The sequence below is a fragment of the Parasteatoda tepidariorum genome, chromosome X2, assembly GCF_043381705.1.
Source record: "Parasteatoda tepidariorum isolate YZ-2023 chromosome X2, CAS_Ptep_4.0, whole genome shotgun sequence".
Classification (NCBI taxonomy): domain Eukaryota; kingdom Metazoa; phylum Arthropoda; class Arachnida; order Araneae; family Theridiidae; genus Parasteatoda; species Parasteatoda tepidariorum.
The window spans coordinates 11,762,609-11,768,824 of NC_092215.1; positions in this window are offsets into that span (position 1 = coordinate 11,762,609).

Here is a 6,216-nt window from a genome sequence, read left to right on the forward strand (position 1 = left end):
TGAAATGTGCTAACATTTTTTTCTTTAAAACATTTTATACTAGACAACTTTAAAAGCACTAAAACGAAGTTCAAGGAGCTTTGACTTTAAATTGTCATTAAAGAAGGGGAAAATAAGGATTTTGTTTTGCTCCAGTAGCTTAAATAAGGATTCAAGACCTTCGCTTTCAGTTTTTATTTGGAAGAGTAACTTGTTCGTAGATGTTGAATTAAATTTTGGTTGCAATAAATAAAAAGGCAAGCTAAAGTTTAGTAAAAATTGTTTTCTTTTAACAGTTGATGAAAATCTGTACTAAAACCTTAAAAACAAAGAATTTTTTTTTCAATTAATTCCATACCTTTAATAACTATTAAATGGTTTCTGCTCATTTATTAACCTTTGTTTTACACTGATGTCCTTTCTCCATATTTCTTTTTCTGATCCTCTACTTGCAAGCAAAAATATTTCCTGGTAATTTTTAATTATGAAAAACAGTCTAATAGTTACAAAAATATCTCTTAGATTATCGGATTTGTATTTGTAAAAACAAAATATAAAAGTAGTCTGAATGTTTCTGCAATCATATTAAAGAAATAATAAATAATTAATTTCATTAATTTAAAAAATTTCAATTGATAAATAACTGTTTCTCTTAGGTTTAAATAACAGCAAATAAGTGGAAATTTGAAGAATTATTTTTTGGAAGAGAGCTGTGTTCAAAAGAGTTTACCTTTAATACAGAAGAGTCAATGGTGATTCATGCTGTATTTCATAACTGGAGCATCAGTATTAATATAAATATGTAAAGAAAATATTGGAAACTATTTCATCGTTAATAATAGTGAAACAAAATTGTATACTTGGTTGAGAATGTGTTTATAGTTTTATATTCCGCATCTTTGCGGTATTTGTTAAATGCTTTAGAGACGAAATTTGAAGAAAAAATGAAAAAAATTATATATAACAAGCATATGCTACAAAAAATGTAAACTCATTTTGTTCGTTGAAAAATTTTTTTTGTTTACTAGAATTTGGATAATCTAAGATATTGTTTCAGTTATGTATCTATTATAGTTCGAGTTATGAGGTTTGTAATCTGTAAATAAAATTTAGCAGTGGCTTTTGAAATTGTAAATGCTCTAGAAGCCTCAAATCTTTTGTGGCAGAAGCTAATTTTGCATGGAAAAGCTTATTTTAGCATTCATGTTATTCTATAACATTACATAAAAAGCACTTAAATTACTTTGGATCTGGGCTCTGGATCAGAGTCTTTGGATCAAGAATTAGGATTTGGATTTTCACATAATGATTTTTGAAGGTTAGAGGGGTTGATATTAAATATGTTGACTAATTAGTGCATAGATATTTTCACATAATTATTTCAATAGTTTGAATTGTTGATCTTAAATCCGTTAGCTAATTAATGCAGATTATGTTCTAAGTTACGAAATTAGACCCTTTTTTATCGAAAACAATTTCTTTGGAAAACTCTTGATACTTAAGTCTGAAAATAAAGAGGAAATGGATGCAGAGAGCAAAAACGTGTGTTCCAAATTGTTCAGCTAAAAGAGCACACTTCTTAATAATCCTTTTAATTTATGCTTATTTTCTCATATTTCTGTAACTTAATAATGAGAAAAAATTACACGCAATTCAAAAGCTCATTTACTTATTTATCTAAAAAAAATTAATACTTATTTATATTTTTTATTTCTAATTTGATTAAAATCTCTTTGAATTGTGAGGTGTGCATATTATAATATGATTAACTTGATTTTAAGCTATGCAATTATAAATGATAAAATCCAAAATAAAATTATCAAATCTATCAAATTTTTTCTGGATAATAACAATTTGGATTTAAAATGGCTTATTTTTTAAGTTTTATTGTTCAGAATCTAATAAACCAATTTGATGTATAGTTAAGATTTAACTATAATTACAAAAAATAATCAAGATTCAATATGCATAGAAATGTAGATAATGTCTGAAATTCAAAAAATGTCTGTTTTTTAATAATGTAAAAATTAAAGTGAGATATTAGTGAAAAATACTATGCATGCAAAAATGCAAAATTTAACAAAATATAAACGCCAATTAATCGAATAAAAATATTTGGAGCAAGATTTTAATGATAGTAACTTTTATATAAAATGAAAAAAAAATAATGAAGCTTGAAATAAAATGTAAAATTAAATTCTAAACAATATATAAAATAATGATATCTTAATATAAGAAAGATAAATTATACGTATATACATAAAAAGTAGTTGTTGCACAAAATATAAAATGTAACTAATATACAAATACATCCACGTGAGCTAAATTTAATTGAAACTTTATAAACGATATCCGTTTTCATTAATTGTAAAAGTTAACTGTGGTTTCATAATTTAAACAAAAGTTGAATTTGTAAGTCAAATGAAGAAAGATGAAATAAACATAGTCAACTCATTTGCAAAATGGAAAGTTATAATTAAAAGTAGGTATTCAAGCAAAACATTTAACATTTTTGCATGCTTCTTACATAACAGTAACTGAAGTTTAATGCTTAAAACAGTTTTTTTCTCCTAAATAAAATAATGAAGCAAATTATTAAATGTATCAAATACCTTTTAGGTGATATTCAACCCATTTCTACAAATTAAAAGGAGCATTTTATTTTATACATTAAATGTAAGGGAATGTGTGTGTAAAGTTTAAAAAAAATATTCTGTATTTCAAACATACTCATAGAAATAAATACAATTCTTAAATATAACTTGATGAATCGTTAAAATCTTTTAACATTCAAAAACTAGAATCAAACACAATTTAAATCATATACAACAGATATTTTTTTAAAATATTGTTATGGAAACATACGATTTTATAACAATTGAAACGATGGTTCTTTCAGCTGGAAAAAAGCATCTGTTGATTTTTGCAATTACCATCTATCGAAATCCTAAGACCTTGATAATCAGATTTATTCGACGCCTAATGACTTGGCAATTTTACTTTGAACTGAACTTTTTCAATTTTGCTCACAGACTGTGGATCAAATACTTATTTATTCTGTAAAGGTCATAATGTTAATGGTTTGTCTTTTTCGAAAAATGCCTTTTCTCTTCCGAATAACAATAGAAAGGCACTTTATTCTACGATCACTTTGAAATTCTTGGAGGCGCTTTTCTTTTAACCTGTTTTCATCTATTTTATAAATGGTAATGGAATGATCATCATTTTCATATTCTTCTTGTTAGTTCGTTTTCTTCTACACCATCTCTTATATTTAATGACAATGATGTGAAATGTGGTGTTCTTCCATTTTTCTATATTATCCACTTATCCACGGTAATTTAATCTATTGATCGGAATTACTTTTTCATTTTGAAAGCTATTATGTCACATTTGAAACTTTTAGCAGTTCTAACGTTAGCTTATACTTTGAAAGTTAACTTTTTTCAGTGTCTATCTTGAAATATTAGAGCTTATTTTTATAATATCTTTTATATGTATATAATATCTTTCAGAGCTATAATATATACTAAAATCATGAAATAAAGGTAGATTTAATTATAATTATTAATAGAAGAAATGGACAAAAACATTTGATATTTATAGACCTATTATTATTGTGGCAATCAAAACATTCATAAAATATCCATTGCTTATTTGAAACAATACGCCATTGATGCAGAGACGTTGATTTACTACTTATTCTGTTAAAGTTTTTTTTTCTTCTTAATTCTTATTTAAAACTACATTGAGATGAAGATTCTCCAATACTTCTTTCCTATTCAGGATCATAACAAAAATAATGGTTTATTATCAGGAGGAACATGGTTTATTATTCAGACGCAATTCAATAAGATATCAACTAAGCAATTTCGAGCATAGTATCTCATATACCATATAATTTAACGAAAACTATTTCGTGACATTTTTTAATGGGATGGACCTCCAATTATGTTCTACAAATTGTTTTCACGTTCTTTGAAGTCCTGAAAAATCGAAGACGATCATGAAATGTTAAAAATTAACGTATTTCTTACAAGGGCCAAAATGACCCCTTTCTGGTTATTTCAGGTAGGTATATTATTATATATTTTAATATTCAGCATAAACATATATTTAGGAAAAGTAAAAAAAGAAAAAGCTTCGTAGCTCATGTATATCTTCAAAAACAATACTTCCTGATAACTACGATCTTCATTATATTTTAAGAGAAGAGGTTACAAGAATGGATCAATTAAACTTAATCTTATTGATCACAAGAAGAAGAGATTTTCCATCTGGTAGAAGAGATTTTTACCAGCCTAATCCGATATACTAGGACATTAAACGATTTTCCTGATAGTCCCACTCGGAGTATAGCCAATCGACCGAAGAACCAAGCAAACTGCAAGTCCGTGTAATTAACTATTTAACTTCATTAAAATCACATAAAAACAGGGAAGGGCAACGGTTTACAGCTTTTCAACTGTAATAATACTGGATTTATAATAAAATACACAAAAAAATGTTTAAATAACAATTTATTTAACGAATATTTTACCATATCCAACCAAAACTGTCAAATGACCTGAAAAATAATCTATCAATATCATGACGGCCTGAATGGGAGTTTGAACCCAGCCTTAGTACCACAATTTCATCAATACACGAAGGTTTTCCATCGTCCTGCACTTTCCAATTGGTGATCTAGGATTATTGTTTCTAACTCTCTTTCACGCGTAGATAAAAGCACACCAAAGCTTAAAAGAAGAGACGACTGAAAATATAAGAAATGGTAGAAACTCGATTCATTTTTATTTGTTAAATCTAATTGGTTAATCAATTACCGCCGAGACTTACATTATGCAAATTATTCTCAATTAAAGTGAAAGCATTATTTTATTTACTTTCATTAGTAAATTGAAGCGGATAGGCAAAAAAAGATGTTGATTTTAATCTCTTTTAACAGATTTTTGTCTTTCATTAGTCACAACATTTTACATTTTTAGTTTAGACAGGAATCATAACTGTTTTCATCATAATCTTATCTACTAGCTTTTAGGAGTTTAAGTGACTAAAAAGGGAAAACAATTTGTAAATATTCATAAATTTCTTTTATAACTTAAAAGTATCAAAATTTCGTCTGATGTCAAGCATTTTAAGTGAACTGAAAATCATTAAATTTTATTTAACATTCAGATTTTATTTAACATTCTATTCGTGTATAACCATTATGCGACAAGTGCTTAAGTGAATATAATGTTTTTTAAGTTTCCAATCTTTTAAGTAATTTAATTATGTGATTTTTGAAATAATCTTATTCTGTAGAAGTATTAAAAAAATAATTGCTTGAGTAAATATTTTAATGAAAAATCATTTCAATTTAAGTCTGAACCACTTATAAAATACGGGCTTAAAACAAATAAATGCATCCCACTTAGCGGTCATTCTTTATTGTAGTTTTTAATTAAAAAGTCCATTTTGATACAAAATGAGTTTTCGTTGAATTAAAATTTTTAAAAGTAAGAGTAAATAGGGACTCATTAATAAAAATTTTAGAGTTACTGAAGTTGCCAACAGTTTTTCCCAAAGTCAAACATTTACAAAAAAGAAGTTATCAAGCGAAAAAGAGAAATACTCAGTGTCTCGCAGATGTGTTTATCTTTCACTTCAGAATTGGGGCAAGAAATAATTATCACTGTAAGATCTCTTTCTTTTCATGAAATAAGCAACTAAAATAGAGAACTTTTGAATAAACTTGTTTGGTTTGAGAGTGTTGGAAATTTTATTCCAACATTTCTTATACAATTCCTTTTTGGTAATAAATTAAACTACTTCTGTATGTTCTACTTATTTAGACATTTATTTTTGATTTAGTAATTCTCTCTAGTATTTCTCTTTAATGTTGTTTACTAAGACTGTTCATACTTATTAAAGTAACATTTATTTAAAATAAATTATTTAAAGTATTTTTCAATTGTTTACATTGTTACATTTCAATATCACCGTTAAAAGTAAATGGTCATAAATTAGATATTATTTTTAAACGGTGAAATAAGAAATGCTACACGGTAAAAGGAAATCTGTTAAATTTATGGGAGGGGGGATAAAATATCTGTCTGCTTTGTTTACCCACATAAAACTGTTTACTTCACAGAAAAATGCATTTATTTAAAAACGAACACATTTTTTAAGCAGACGAGTACTGTTATTTTATCTAACATACTTTCGTTATTCTAACAAATAAATTCTGTTTTT